The sequence below is a fragment of the Enhydra lutris genome, unplaced genomic scaffold, assembly GCF_002288905.1.
Source record: "Enhydra lutris kenyoni isolate GAN:26980312 unplaced genomic scaffold, ASM228890v2 scaffoldscaffold21, whole genome shotgun sequence".
NCBI lineage: Eukaryota > Metazoa > Chordata > Mammalia > Carnivora > Mustelidae > Enhydra > Enhydra lutris.
The window spans coordinates 7,924,690-7,941,678 of NW_019154105.1; the positions used below are offsets into that span (position 1 = coordinate 7,924,690).

Consider the following 16,989-nt stretch of genomic DNA (forward strand, 5'->3'; position numbering starts at 1 on the left):
GAAATAGAACTGTTTTTTTTTTTTTTTAAATTTATTTGACAGAGATCACAGGTAGGCAGAGAGGCAGGCAGAGAGAGAGGAAGGAAAGCAGGCTCCTTGCTGAGCAGAGAGCCCAATGCGGGGCTCGATCCCAGGACCCTGGGATCATGACCTGAGCTGAAAGCAGAGGCCTTAACCCACTGAGCCACCCGGGGCCCCTAGAACTGTTTTTTATCCATGTATTTTTATCTATTTATACATCACCATAATGAAAAAGCCATTTGTCTTTCTAAGATGGTTCCTCATCGTCTATGAAATTTGTTCTTGACCTAAGTTGGACGATTCAAATTCCTGTTTCTATGCTTTTTATAGGAACCTTTAATTGTTCTTGTTCTTATCACCATCGTCATTATGTCACTCCATTACATCCTTCCCAGAACAGCCAATCTCTCCTCAGATGATTGCCCAGATGATATAAAAAAAAAATCAAGAAAATTTTGCTATACGGTTGACTATGAAGGTGACTTTACAATCCATGAGCAATGAAGATTGGACCTCTAGCCATTCATGAATTGGTTAACCTCTCACAGGTAAGATACCAACCAAAAACGGAGAAGAGAGACTGACTGTACAGACAGTGGCAAGACCATCCCATATATGACAATAGAACACTTGCCCACAATCTGCAACAAACAGCCTAGGAAGCCAAACAACAACTTCTGTCACAAACATTTTGGAAAGTCAACTTACAACTGCTCCAGTGGGCAGGGCATTCTCAATGACTACTTGCTTCTTTATTTTTGCTTTTGGTTCCAACTCAGAGACAGCCAGATATGCTCCCCTTCAAAATTGCATTTATGCCAGATTTTAGTTTTCCCTCTCTAGCTTTCCAATGCCAACAAACTCCAATCAGATCATAACTGAAGCCTTCTCTTTTGTTTTTTTACTATCAAGCTTAGTCACTACCCTGTTCATCTTTGAGTTTCTGCTAAATCCAAGTGATGGCTGACTACCATTAACATTGTAAACTCTCCATAAGTAGCCTCATTTGTTCTGATCTCAGCAGTTTTCACTTATTTTATACAATTTTCAGTCAATGACAGCTTTGTTTTAGAATAGCTATATAACAATGGGCATAGAAGTAGTAAGATTATAAAGTCAGTCTCAGATGTGCAAGGCAACTGTGAGGATAGGAGGGAAGGTTCTTTTGTTAAAAATGAAGGAAAAGTGGTTTCTGAAAAATTGCCTAGAAATCTGGAAAATATGAAGGAGAAGAAAATAAGTGATTTATTTGGCTTTGTAAAATGATGGGCTGGATGGAATCCTTATTTTTTACAACGAGAAAAGAAAGCGAAAAAATGTCCAGTGCTTTGTATTTGAGATCAATCTCTTTACTCAGGTCCTAAAAGCACTTTGCAAAAATCCTCTGGTACTAAGTATTATAAATCCGTTTTCAAAAATGAGAAGTGCAAGCACCGTTGATTTTCTAGGAGAGTAGAACAAAGATTTTGTACTTTTCTATTAAATATTCTAATAATTATTCCAGTAGCATATTATTCCATAAACTGGTCTGCATAGAAAGCTTTTATATATTACATATGCTGTGTAAACTCCTAACAAATACAAAAAATAATCAGTTTCTTACTTTCAAATTTAGTCTATCTCTCCCTACTATGTTCAGCTAGCTGGCACTGAAATTACATATTTAAGTAGAGTGATTTCATGGCTTGAAGTAATCCTCACACTCCCCATCTACTCTGTCGACAGCTCTTTCTGTCATCTTAAATTTGCTCTCCTTGCCTTGATTCTATAAATAAAGAAAAAAACCACATTGCTTTAATCTCCATTTTTCTGCTTTAGTCTGGAAGAGTGCTTTAATATTATAAATGTGACCTATAAATCTAAGTCTTTGAAGCAAGGTTTATTGCTTTCAATTCCATCAGAATGGTATGGGGAAAGTGATTTAGGTATATAAAATGCAAGTTTTTGTCTATTATTTTTAAATTACAATTTACTACTAATACAGTGACTCTTAATTTTCTAGAGGGCCTCCAGTGTTACCTGAAATTTTCCAAAAGGTTAATCTTAAAAGCAACAGCCAATCTATGACAGGGATGGTTTCTTTTAGCCGGGAGATGGGTATTGAAATAAAATACCAACAAGGTTTTGTAATTCCAGTGGGGTTGGCAGAGAATCTTCTGCATTTTGAAAGTGGTCTTCCTTTGCGGTCTTCGTTTCCTCACTGCCAATGTTAGAATAGGAAACTGGGCTTTGGACACTACTACTGATTTGTTGAATGTTACACATCAGTTCAATCTGGTTTTTTTTTTTTTTTTTGCCTCTGATTTCCTGTTTGTTATACGTGTTGCTGCTATCTCTCTTACGGAGATGATGTAAGAATTAATCACCTAAGTAACATGTACTGTCGAGGCTAAGCTTGTCAACTGGTCATTATTTCTTTCCTATAATCTCTGCACACTCCTATATTTTTTTGTAAGGATTTCATTTCTCTGTATGCTTGAACTTCTCTCAATAATTGAAGTGTTACCTTCCCAGTTTTGTTAATCATATTTTTCTTTTTTTTTTTAATTTATACTTTTCAAAGGTAGAACATGACATGTATCTATATGAGACCGTTTTCTCTATAGGTCTTTGAACATGAAATGTAAGACATTATTTCCTGTTTTTTGATAATTTCTTACAACAGCAAGAAATATCTAATCTTCTAGCCCTAATAAAATAGAACTGTTTTTTATCCATATATTTTTATCTATTTATTTAACAAATAATTTTATCTTTATTTAACAAATACTTAATGACCACTTATTATATGTCATACATATGTCAGTGTGTGACATATGGTAATAGACATATATATATATAGTCATATATATGTCTGAGATGGCAGCTAGGATCCCCTTTCCTTAGATATTTAAGGAAAATTATCCAAATACTTATTGCATATCACAGGAGATACCTTTGGCAAGATTTCATTGTTGTTTTAGATTCCATGGACTTCTATTCTCATGGTCTTTTCACTCCACTTTCTGACAACTTCAATGACTTGATTTTCCTTGTGCCTCCCCTTCCATGGCTGCTCTGTTTCCTATGCCCCGAACAGAGCCAGCTGAGGAGTTCAGCACCCTTTCCTTGATTTCTTGCAAAACACAGGCATTCATGCATTAGTGTACTTTATTAAAGATTTGGGGTCATATAGTGACAAAGAACCACATGGAAAGCTATTAAATGTGAAACTGCCCTACTCTCTTTTTAGAATCCCTTAGGCCACCTTCATTACCGGCAGCTGGCTGATGTCCCTCCCCTGGCCCCTGTGAGTGTTGGTCCTTTGCTCTCTCAATAGTCTCCTCGCATTTCCCCCATTGATCTTCTTCCAATCCCCCAACTCCTGCCCATTTTAAAAGCAAACCAAGATTTTATTCTCTCTTAGTTTCACTGGACTATTCCAAATCATACTCTAGAGGTCACAGCCACAGTGTACTGTGAATCTCTTTTGTTAACCAGAAGACTCTATAGAGAAATTTTGCTACTTCCTCAGGGACAGCAGTGTCTGCAATCAGTTTTGGTTTTAAAAAGCAATGTAGTTGGGGCGCCTGGGTGGCTCAGTGGGTTAAAGCCTCTGCTTTCGGCTCGGGTCATGATCCCAGGGTCCTGGGTTCGAGCCCCGCATCGGGCTCTCTGCTCCACAGGGAGCCTGTTTCCCCTCCTCTCTCTCTGCCTGCCTCTCTGCCTACTTGTGATCTCTGTCTGTCAAATAAATACATAAAATCCTTAAAAAAAATAAATAAATAAAAAGCAATGTAGTTTTCAGTTCCCTTGCACATGTGAACAATATACTTACTGTATTGTGATGGGATGGTCTAGACAGAGTATGGTGAGATTTTTCAGAGGGGATACCTGAGAAAAGCAGAACTGCTTCACAGAGATGAGATTTGAACTAGTTTTAAAGCCCAAGAATGAATTTATCAATCACAAATTTGGTGAAAATGACAAAAGAATCATTTATCCTAGGTTACTCTACAAATATTGGTATAATTAGGGGAACCTATTACCTGTAATTAGTAACAGTGTTAGAAATCATTTTTTCATATTTCCTTCTTTCTTTCTTTTTATTTTATTTATTTTTAAAGATTGATTTATTTCTTTGAGGAAGAGAGTGCACAAGTGGGGAGAGAGGGGATAGTAGAAAGAGAGGGAGAATCCCAAGTAGACTCCGTGCAGTGCAGAGCCCAATGCGGGCTTGATCCCAGGACCCTGAGATCATGACCTCAACCAGAGTTGAGCTCTCAACCAACTGAGCCACCCAGGCTCTCCACCCCCTCATATTTAAAAATATGTTGTTATTCTTTCTCAAATTACCCTGCTATCATAGGACTTTTTAAGATTCTTACTCTCATTGACTGTAATATTTGTTACTTCAACCTCTGCTCTTTTCCTTCTACTATACTTTGAACTCTTCCCGGTCTTGACCTCAATGTTCTGCTATTTCAGCTGCATTCTGTTTAACAGGTTTACATTACACATCTTGTCAGTTCTTAATCCTGAATAATCACATGTTTTTCTTTTTACTCCTGCTCCTTTCTTGATACTTCCAGAGAAAATGATAAAATGAGAACTGAAACCAAAACAATTTCCTGTTCCTATGCTAAACAATAACTGGAGATACTTTCTTGTCCCTATGGTTAATGATTCCAAGAGCAAGCACAGAATATCTTAACTTCTTGTTCCAGGAAGTATTTGCTCCTGAGAAATAAGATTGACAGGTTGACCATAAAAATTTGCTTCAAGACCCTTGCCTCGCTGGGGACATCATTCCCAGTCTATTATGTCATAACTCCGCATAATCCCAACCTGACTAAAAATCACCCAGCCAGTTTCCAAATCCTATCAATATCCTCCCCTGACTTTCCTCTGCCAGCATGCTGCTAAGATTCTGCCAAGGTGCTCTTCTCTCTTCCTGAGGTTTAATAAGCGTAGCTTTCTTAATAAAGACATTTTCCTGGTGGCTTGCCGGGGAGTCAAAAGAAATCAGTCCCATTTGATGTGTTAGAGTTTCATGCTATGATTTCAGCTGCATCTTCTCCACCGTCCAGCAATACTTTCATTCATCTATGATTCTTTTTTTAAACTTTCCCCCACAAGAGCTGCCCTCCATCCCCTAATCTCAGCAGGTGACCTAATTCCATGTTCTCTCTCCCTGTGAAGACAGGAAGTAAACTATGAGAATGGTTTCAGTGTGGTCTTCTTAGAACTCTCTTTGCCCTTGGTTTCTGTGTCTCCTGTGGGCTTCACTTCACAGCTACTCATCGTTTGCCATTTGCCCCTGAAACGAGTGTGCCTCACAAGGTTATTTTTTTTATCCTCTCTTTGAGGCCAATTTCATTCAGTTTCATAGCTTCAACAGTGATCTCTATGCAGATAGTTTTACTAATCTATTTTTCTAACTCTAACCTCTTATATGAACCTCAGATATTTAACTGTGACAAGCATGAACCTCCTTTCCAACACAACTCACAGCCCTTCCTTCTCCCACCTCTCCTATGTTCTCCATCTCTCTCATCTCAGTTAATGACCGTCCCAGTGGCCATTCTCTGACAAGGAAAACAAACCAATAAAAAAATAAAGGAATTTCTAGTTGAGGCAAGATTTTTGGTTAAGTGGAGCTCAATTTATTTTTCCTGGCAAACATGAAATGAAGTCACAGATTTTCTTGCTCTACCATTCAGGTGTGCAAAGAAAGTAGAGTTTATTTTCTATTTTGGATCAGAAGGAATGAGAGCTAACACTTAGATGTATCTGCCTAAACTTTATCAGGAGCCTTAAAAGCTGATGTGTTCCTTTTCACAAAATCACAGATGTCTGCCAGTATGCCTACACAGTCCCTTCTTCAGTGGCATCCCTGAAGACGTACAGAAAAAGAGCCATGATGGATTAATATTGTGATGACCCCAGCTGGGAAGACTGACTCCCTTGTCTCCTATTGGAAGGATTAAGTAAGGAGTTAGTCTTACTCGGTTTATCAGCCTTTTGCTGCACATGGTCATTTTGGTGGATGGACAAATGAGACGTGAAGGGAAGCCACATTAGAAATCTCCTGTGATTGGTTTCTTAGATGAGGGTTTGGCAGTAAGGAAGAGCCGACCTTCAGTTTAACGAAAACTTTGAGGCTTTACAGTGTGGCTGGGCTGCTGAGTTTTATCTCAGAATCCTCTGTCACACGAGACCCTAAGACCCTGGTGTGCTGGCTTAGACCCTTTCTGTATCTCCTTAAGTACTTGGTGTTAATGTTTTTCACTCTGCTCTGTTGGTGTCATGTTACTGTTACCACGGGGCCACGCTAGAGTTTGATCTACTCCAGAATTCTGAACAGAACATGGCACAGAATCCGTTAACCCACAGATGTCCTATTAAATTATATACTTTAACTGCCAGGTTTTCTGCCTGAGGTGTTCTAGGACCACCGCAAAGCACACAAGGTTGACTCCTGCTTCCTTTCTATCCATTCTTCTCCCATACCCCCAGACTGGGGCTGTTTGGGCTTTCTCTTACTTCCCTGCCATCCCTGTGCCCATTTCTACTCATTTTCAAAGTGGAAGACCCTTCCCCAAACATACGATGATAGAATGGTTACTAGAAAACATGCTTCATGAGGGAAACAGAATCCATACCAGTTTATAACATTCAGAGCATTAACCCTGCTGCCACAGGGTTGATATTACTAAAGAAAAAAATTCAGTGATACTTGTTAAAGATGGTAAGGTGGAGTTTATTCAGGACAATTGCAATGAAGGTAGAGACCACGGTAGTGGGTTTTTATAGTGGAAGAGAGAGATTATGCTAAACCTGACCGCAGCATGGGCCAGCGGGAATTGATAGCCAAGGAGCAGTGTGGAGGGGGTCAGTTTGTGCAGAATCACTAAGTGCAAACATCAAGGGAAGCAGAGAATATCTGGCTAAACAGACATGGAGGGGGGGCTCTTGCTAAATGCAGGCCAGGGGGATCAGACGTCACTTGAGGGTGCTGGGGGATGAGGGACCTGATCAGATATGGTATCTGTTTTGGTAGATATGATATCAGTTCTGGTAGAACTGAATTAGCAGGGTTCTTGCTAAAACTAGTTTTACAAAGAAGTGTACATATGGGCTTAGGAAGATTCTAGAGCTTGATTAAAGTTTAACCAGGCAAAGAACCTTTGTCAATATATAGAAGTTTTCTGGGCAGAGGACTGTCAAGTTTGCAAAAGGAGGCCAGGGGTATGGTGGCAGAAAAAAGACTAAGGCCGAATCCATTCAGCCAGAATTCTAAGTCAGAGATATTTGTAAGGGTAGAAGGGATGTTTCTGACAAAGTCATAATGGCAGAGGGGAGCAGTCCAGTCAGAGGTGAGCAGGTGGAAAGAAAGATTCTGGTTCTTTGCCGACATATATGACTGAAGAAAAATGTGGTCTGGAACCGAGAGGCAACAGACACTAGACATGTCCTGTCCCAGGCTTCCTGGGACATGCAGGTGCTCAGGAAAGTGAAAATGTCTGGGATTCTGGGGACCATTTTTGTTATGGTAGGAGAAAGGGTGACACCATCTTCTCTCACACCTGGAAGCTTCCTTGTGACCTGGGTCAATGCCTGTGGCAGTGCCTGCTTGCCAGTTTGGAGGCTTAGTAGTTCATCCATAAATAACTGTGTTTTAGAAATATTTGTGACATTTTCCAACTTTAAAGGGACATTTATGACTTTTGGTTCTAAGGGGAGTAAGCAGGATTGGTCCTTTGGGTCTCTACTGCCTCTTTCTCTTGGTTTTCAGAGAACCAATGGCACAACCTTGACCTATAGCTCTTCAGTTTCTCACAGACTCTCCATCCAGGAGGGAGGAGAGAGAGGGCTCAGCCTGTGGGTGGGACAGACCTTCGGTAAGACGAGATAAAACAGCTTGCTTTGCTGTAACTGTTTACCTCACCCAGTAAGAGTTTCCTCAGGAACTATTTCCTCAGGAAATAGCTGTGAAATAAAACCTAATCATTCGATGTTTTCAGCGTCAGATAAAGCTGATATATTCTGTTCAGGTAGCTTTCTGGCCATCTGTCACTGTCACTCCATTCTATGGTATGAAGAAATCTCTGGAGCCCAGGCAATCCATGCTGTCCTGTCTTGCCCTGTTCCCTGAACCTGGAGACACTAGGCTGGGGCTGACATTTGGGTTCCCTGAAGGTGATGTTACCAAAATCAAAGATGGAACCTATGGAAGTACCGGGCTTGCTACCCCTTCTCTTGGACAGCTTGGCTGATCACGACCTTGTCACCTCTTCTGATGATGGGCACCTGGTAATACAGTTCTTGGGATTTCAGAAATGTGGTTGTTGCCCAAATAGGAGGTGAAAGGCCACTGCTTCTTAGGCTGTCAGATTTCATTATAAAAATATGCTCTGTGCAGTTTCTGATTTGGTGGTGGGAATGGAGTGCTAATGGGCAGCCGTGTTTTTGATATATTACCATATTTCTCCCATTCTAAAGCTAATGGCGCACGGGAGAAGAATGAGACACAAACAAGTCAGCTTCGACAGAAAGGGAGCAGGAGTCAGCAGTTGAGAAGACTGCCGCTGCCCGGAACTACTCCTCAGTCCCATATTTATTAGATACAAGATAACAATCAACAAAGGAGTTGAAGGAGTGTGATCAAGCAGTATAAGATTTGTGGTTGAGTAAACACATTTAAAGGAATCATCTAATTAACTATAGGTGATCCCTGGAGAAGGGGAGATAACAGAAAAAAAGAAGCAGGCAGTGTTCCATCTGAGCTGGCCAGGCGTTCCCAGCTGCTCGGCTTCAAGGACGTATATCATCCTCTCCCCCAGAGGCCTGTTGCTGACACATGTTCAAGCATGTTTGGTCAGTGCATTGTTACAGCTCATCATTAGCCGAACAACGTATTTTTTAACTATTTAATTTTTTAAATAAAAAAAAAAAAAGGTTATACTTTTCCATAACATTAAACATACATGTTGATTGCAAGGTATGTCCTGACTTCAGCAATGTTTCACTGAGAAAGGAAACCTTCATGTCATAATCAGGGCAATGTAAAGACTTCATAGATTACATTACATTACATAAGATTACATTAGCCAAGAAGGACTCACAGAATGTCATGAGAAAACAGCCTAATTTACCCTCTGTGCAAGTCATTCAAGCCTACTTTAAAGTTTTTTTAAAGCTCTTTCCCATTCTCTGAAATGAAACTTAAACCAAGGCCCAAGAATTTTCTGGTTATTCTTTTCTCCCAAATGCAGTCTCAGTTTAAGACTTAACATGTCCTGGCCAAGTGAAGAACTACAGAATTACTATGATTTCTTGCCTGAGGTCCATTTGGCACAAGAGAGGGCGACTGTTTCATTTAATTGCTGTGACTCCTTCCTTTACCACTAGGGACCTAATGAGACCCTTCTGGATTCTTTCTGCTGAGGTCTCCTTGGACCTTTGGATAGTCTTCTTAGACAAGATTTAAGAAAGCTTCTAAGAAACCAGCTTTCTCATGCATGATCCACATCTAATCTACAGGAAATCTTCATGCCTTTTTCCACCCCAGTAAACTCTGGGAACACTTGCCAACCCCAGTGCAACCACTACACTTTTACTTCTCTGTCACTCCAGTAACTAGTGGCAGTCTCAAGCTCCTTATATCCTCAGTGTGATTCCGATAGCTGCCCACATACTTCACTCTCTGAGTGGTTCCTGACTTGAGGTCTAGAGAAGGCAGATTTTCCTTATGCCTCCTGAAAGGGGAGCTCACAGCACAGTGACAATATCCCCCATAGCACAGTCTTCCAGTATTCCATACTTTTCTCAGCCTCTCCAACCTTTTTTTTTTTTTTAATAAGCTAAAGCTAATGACCAGTGAAGGGTCACAAAACTATTTTTCAGAATTGCCTTTGTAGCCTTAATGGTGACACACTGTGGAGGTGGCATGAAGTATCTATTGTTTTGGGGACCTCAGCTAAAATTAAGACTAAATATTTTTATTTTAACATGTAATCCTATAGTTCTCGATCTCACCAGACTGTATATTCAAATTGGTATCAAACTGCATTTTTTCTGGGAGTAGAGCTCACCAGTATTTATCACCACTATTATGGATACTGTGATATTGTGGTTTATAACAAGAAACAAATATTTGGTCTTCATCCTCATTCCCTAGTGATGACAGCCATAAAGGTATCTTTGTTAGGTTAACGAGGTGATTTCTGATGATGGATTTCTGATGATGGCGGCTGGTTGCCAGAAGAATAAACCCAGGATTAGAAGTTTGGAAATTCAGCCCCTCCCCTATCCCCACCCCCAGTGAGGTGAGAGAGGCAACAGGTTGGAACTATCAACAGTGGGCAGTGACTTATATCAATTATATTTATGTAGTAAAGCTTCCATAAACCCCAAAAGAACAGGGTTCAGACAGCTTTCAGGTTGATGAACACAAAGAGATTTGAGGAGGGTATCTCACTTGGCTCTGCACCCGCTTCCCTACACCTTGCCCTGTGGGTCTCTTCCATCTGACTGTTCCTGAGTTATACCCTTTTATATAAACCAGGGATGTAGTAAAAATAAAATGTTTCCTGGGTTCTGTGAGCCAATCTTCCAAAGTAATCAAACGCTAGGAGGGGGACGTTGGAACTTATAGGAGTGCATCAGAGGCTCAGGTAAACAATCTAGGCTTGTGATTAGCATCTGGGGTAGGAGGCAGTCTCATGGAATTGAATCCTTCAAATGTAGAATTTGATGCTATCTCAGGGTAGATAGTGTCAGAATTGAGTTGAACTGCTGGACACACAGCTGGTAGGAGAATTTCTTGGTGGTATGGGGAAAAACATTGGAACGGAGTGTCAGAATCTTGGATATAAAAAATAGAAACCCAGCTCATACTGGCTTGCCAAAATGTAGAATATATCAACTCAAATGATGGTGTAGTCTACAAGTAGGAGTAGCAGGGTCTGGGTACTGGAATGAAGTAGATAGGACTTATTCTCTGTTTCCTTTTACTTTTTTTCCTTTCATCTCTGTGTTGAAGTATAATTTTCTTTTAAAAGTACTCTTTAAAAATGACTCTTAGGTGAATATAAAATAAACCATGTGTCAAAGACTTTACCTAACTTGTTAATTAGTGAGAGAAACATAAAGATATTAAAACTGGTCCAAACATCATTTGAGAAGCTAGGCATTTATAGGCAACTCAGTAGAGGCATACTAAAATAAGATTCCTGGGGGACACATAAACTGGCTAACGTACAGCATGGCAACAAACTGAAATGTTTAGGATGATCTGTTCCACTGGACAGACATCACTTGCATCTCTACTGGACAAATATCTATGGGTTAACATGGGACTCACTACTTCTGGATCTTTAATCAGTCAACAAGAGTGACTCAAACCAAATTCTGTTCCTGAGATCCATCTTTGGGAGGCCTTCAACCCTGGAAGGACGTGTTACCTAACGCTTTGCCTTGTCTCCAAGTTTCACATAATTCTTTACAACTCTTGCCTCCGTTTCCTCTGTGTTTGTTTCTTTCATGGGAGAGTCTTTTTGCCACGTATCAATCTCTGGCAGGTCCAGGCTTCCGTTTTCCTCATCATTTATAATCCCAGAATGTCTCTTTTCAAAAAAAATTCTGTAGAAGTCCTGTACTTTCATTTCATGGCCCGACTGGTTACGTGCCAGTCCATAATATAATCACCACAGCCGAAAGGACAGAATCTATCAATTAGCCTTTTCTGGGACTCATGCCCACCCTCCTGGAGCTGGGAAAAAGATCAATTACATTCAAACTACTAAGCCTGAGAGGGAAGTAGGGGTGGTTTCCTGAAGAAAAATTTGATTCTGTTACTGGAAGATGGGCACATGCACGTTGTGCAGTTGAAAGCAGTATTTATGCCCTAGGTTTGTTCTCGCTCAGGCCCTCTGACCTCTGCAAAGTCTTTCAGAGGTGAAAGGGAATCCTCTGGAATTACAGCGCTCATGCCAGGAACTACCACGTGCTGGGGACCAGTTCCTGGGCATCACCGGATGTCCCATGTGGTGCACCTGTTGTTCTGTGGGTGTCCCGCCCTCTCTGCGCACAGCTGTGCTTTCTCCAAGGACCAATGCAACAACATTGGGGGCTTCTGGGGGCCACGATTCTGCTTTGCCTCTGGCATGTTGAAAATGCCCACTTTCCTTTGGTGACAATTTGTTAGAAGATCACTAAACAGTATGTTTTGACTCCATACTTTTTAGTGTTTTTTTTTTTTAAGTGAACCACGTCTTTCAGTTTTTCTTAATTTATTATTAATCGATGAGTTAGTCCTTCACTGAACTTAGACATGGACAAGAATGATAAACACTGTCACACATTCAAAATAACCACTGTTCTGTCAACTGAGGCTTTGCTGTCAGTCAGGCTTCTGGAGCCTAGCTTTGTCTTCCTTCGCAATGAGTTCTTCCAAGAGGCATCTGGGTCTTCTTGCCATGGCCAGCGGGCCGGCTGCCATGATCACCAGCTGAACATGCACAGACGTGTGCACGTGTTCTTGGCCTCCAGCTGGGAGCCCAGCTTCCAGTAAAAGAGTCATCAAGTATCACAACATAAAAGAAGCTTACATATTCAGATCTCTATCATTTGGCAGATGTGGTTACCAAGGTTGAGAGAGGTACGATAATTTGCCCAGCTTGTTAGTGACAAAACTAAAACAGATCCCAGACCTCCTGACATCTTAACAAGTACTCTTTCTACTTCAGATTTCTGCCTTTTCTTACGGACAGTGATACACTGAAATTATACACACAGAATATTCGGTGGAGAAAATTACTTCATGGTTTAGGATCAAGGAACATTACTCCATACATTTAAAAAACTATATCAGTAGAATTTAATTCAGAACTATCCTTTATATTTGGGATGTCTGTTAATCCTAGATGGTAATTTTTCAATTGAAAAACATTCCATAAAGGGAGAAATAATTGTTCTTATTTTCTCATTTTTTTTTTCATTTCTCAATTCCAATTACATTATGGGCTTTTCTAGTTCTTCTCTTCAAATCTGAAGTTAAGTTTGGCAGGTTTGGAACAATTCTTTCCTTCCTTATTCGTCCGCACTAGTGGAAACCCTTGGTAAATAGTGGGGGGTTTTGAATGAGAGGGACAACTCTTGGCTTTTCAAAAAGGGAGTCTTGAAGAGAAGCTCCCAAAGTTTTCCAGGTTAGAGTAACAATGGTTCATGGGAGATGAATGTGGATGACATTGAAGGCACCCCCAGTGTTCTGAACACCCCAATGTCAGGTAGAAACACAGATTAGTTTCTGAGTCCCGGGAAGCGTGCAGAAAGACTTCAGCAGGGGCTTAGAAAGAGTGAATGGACTGAGAAGCAGAGGATGCCATGGGCTGACGGTCTCAGCAGCAGATGCTAGGAGGGCAGCGACTGAGGCCCAAGACTAGCAGGATGAACTGTGCCTCAGTGGACACTGGCAAAGTCTCTTCTTGACCCAGCTTTGGTCAGGCTCCTCTGAACTGTCTTTCCAACCTCACCTCTCCCTTGGTCCTGCCCAGCTCAGTGTCCACAAAGAACCTGCTGAGTCACCCCTACCCATGACATCTGATCAAGCTCCTTATTCCCCCACTTTGATGTATACATCCTTGACCTCCTTTTGCAAAAATCCTGTTGGTCAGTTTAGTGGGAATCCCCCATCCTTGACGTGTCCTCTTAGTGATTTTCCCCCCTCGCCCTGCTCCTTGGCTATAATACCCACTTGTTCTTACTGTATTTGGATTTGAGTCCCATTTCTCTTCCCTCATGCAAGCCCCTATTTCAATAGTCCAATAAAAATCTCCCTTAACATTTTAACAAGTGTCAGAATAAGTTTTTCTTTAATGTTAGATGAGAGCACACAGACTCAAGACACCCTGACTATACACCAACTTGTTCTGGGAGGCTACATAAGCTTTCCCCAAATCCAGATGCCACCTGGGAGTAAGGGAGGGAGTAATCTCTGAGCTGAAGAGAAAGGAGCCAAAAGAACCTGAAGAGTAAACCACAAGAATCAGGTTTTCTTGAAATGATACCATTAAGTATTTCTGTTTGCGATGAAAATTGGGGCTGGTAAGCCATGTTCAGCTACAGAAAAGTGAAGAAAATTGTATGATTTTGTATATCGCAGCTACTTTACTTCATTTGAGAACCATATATTTCTGAAAAATACCACTTCTGGGATAATTCTTTTTGATCCTAAAAACATAAAATATACGTTTTTCAGAGACTGAGTACTATCTATGAACAAAGCTGTTTGTCTTATCACATTAACCCTTGATACTTCAAGAAAAGTCAAGGAGAGTGGCTCAGAATGAGTTATTTCTGGGAGTCCTTCATGGTACACATGTCCTGTTCAATCAAAAGTGAGGCATTTGTAGCCTCAGGTGGGTTTTCTCACCACATCATTTACATGTACTTAATCAGTACCTTATTTTTCATTCTTCAGAAAAACCCCAATTCAAATGAATGAAACATTAAAGAGCTTATAAGCTCTCCAACTCATAGTCAGAGAGGTCTGTCACACTTAGCCTAGCTCTGCAAAATCTAGCAAGCTAGTGTGCATCAGACAGTAAACGTCAGGGGGACAAATTGCCAAATCCAGAGAGGCTTCTGCTGCCAGCAGTGAGCATTTTTCAGATCATTTTGTTTTTATGTTTTTGTTGCCTTTTTTAAAAAAAGATTTTATTTATTTATTTATTTATTTGAGTAACAGAAAGGTGAGAGGTGAGAGAGAGAGAGAGCGAGTAAGCACGAGTGAGCAGGGGGAGGAAGAGGGACAAGCAGATTCTGGGCTGAGCGGAGCCCAAGGAGGTCTCCATCTCACCATCCTGCGATCACAACCTGAGCCAAAACCAAGAGTCAAAAGCTTAACTGACTGAGCCACCCAGACACCCCTGGTTTTTGTTTGTTTGTTTGTTTGTTTGTTTTTCTTGTTTCTAATAGAAGAGGGAGAAGGGGAAAATAGTAATGTACTTTGTTTAGTCAGATTTAGTTATAAGTCAATAACTATCACCAGTGCAAAGAGAACATTCATCCTGTTACAGCTCAGGTACGGTGGACTTCTGAAAGGCCAGGGAGCAGAATATATACTCACTTTGGAAGTATAACTTTTTCATCCTTTTCCTTCTGAAGGACTATGGTAGTATTTCAAGAAAAATTAAAGAGTGAAATGATGTATTAGAAACAAACATTTATTACTGTCCTTTGCAAATTGTGGAGCACCAGCAAATTGTGATATTCTACCCTATTTCCTAATGTGTTCTGTATCTAGTTTGTCAGTGAATATTTATAGTCACAAGAGCTTTTTCTTTGGAAAAAGGCCCCCTTTGTACTGGAATCTGAAGGAAAGGATGTGAATTTAAATTGGGTGTGTTTAAAAATAATCTGCTGAATCAACACATTCAGAACAATGCGTCATCAACCATTCTCCTCCTCACTCTATTCTCTCACATATAGTCACATAACCAAGGAAACTCTAAGGCTGGGGTCATGCCTTCCACTGGAGATGAAAACTCGAGGACAAGCACCCTTACTATGATGTGAGTTTGAACTAAATACATATAAAATCCCTTCCAAACCTGAAACTCACTTACTCAGATAATTTAGGCTCCTAAATTTTACTGGGCATTAACTATTTGAATAATTCATGTGATAACAATTTAAGGTGATGTATCATCCATCATCCAAGTTCAAAGTCACTATTTCACTTGAGCTTTCTTGAGCTGAATGAACTTGATTTCCCATCATTCATCTATCATCAAGTTTGGAGAAGGTGTTGGAATTCTATCAATTATCAGACTATCATTATCCTTCTAGACTATTATGTTTCATCCTTCAAGCAAAATCCTTCCCTTTCTGGAATATCCTACCCTCAGGTTTTATCACCTACTTTGGTGTCATTCAAGTCTGCTTACTCCTGATTTTTCTTTGTGGCCTTGGTCTTTCCATATTACCTCTCCAAATCCTCATCATTGGTGACTTAAGGATCCATTTGATTTCACTCCAAAAATACCTAAGAGGATAGAAGGAATTGTAAAACAAAGCAAAACAGAAAACAACAACAACAACAAAAACCAAAAGCCTCCCAAACTATCCAGATGGGCACAAAGCAGCAGCTGTGCTTCCAGACCTGGATTTAGCCCAAAGATAGAGTGGATGGGTGCCTACCTCTGCCATGGATAAGGTGGAAGTTCTCCAAGTACCTCTGGTGAGAGTATATGAAGTAGCAACTTTTTGTACAATGTATAATGGAAAGCTAGTTAGAAAGTATAAATTCAGTTCTCCTACTATACCTTGCATGCTTCAAAGCTCTGACACCATCCATATAGAAGGCCGTTCAGATAAAGCTAGGAAAAAAGTTAGGGGTATTATACCTGACGAACTTTTCACTCTTACAGTGGTAGAATGTTTAGGGTCTATGTAACTGCACCCATGGCTCAAAGAAATAGCAACTATCATGAAGATCTGACACCTCAGGGTATTGAAGAAAGTGATGAGCTCAAGGCTACATAATTCCAAAACCCGAGCCAGGGAGCAGATGCTTCTCTTTGAGTCAGCTGGAGGTCTTACTTCTTTGACTGAACTACCCAAAGGACCTGGTCTTGGTATGCAAGCAGGTCTTTAATTCATATTCAACTGCAAAGATGTCACATAAAATATAAACCTTTTATTTAAAAAAAGGAGGTCTTTGGCATCTTTGAAATTCATGACCCAACCATCTTATCCCAGTTGTTACCCATCTCCAGCCCTCCTTAATGACTTAGTTTTCTTCCCTTTCTGGATCACTTAGCTAAGATTTCCTTCCACTATAAGAAATAGAAAATTCAACCAGTGATTTAGTTTAAATAAACAGGTGCTTATTTTTCTCATGTAACAGTAAGTTTAGAGGTACAGGGATTTTAGATGCTTTATATTGATTTTCTAGGGCTGCCATAATAAAGTACCACAAAT

At 40.3% G+C, this 16,989-nt stretch overlaps 1 pseudogene; it reads left to right on the top strand.

Annotated features, from left to right (window-relative positions):
* Nucleotides 1-521: 521 nt before the first annotated feature.
* On the top strand, nucleotides 522-16,663 carry LOC111149212 (annotated as a pseudogene).
* Nucleotides 16,664-16,989: the final 326 nt, after the last annotated feature.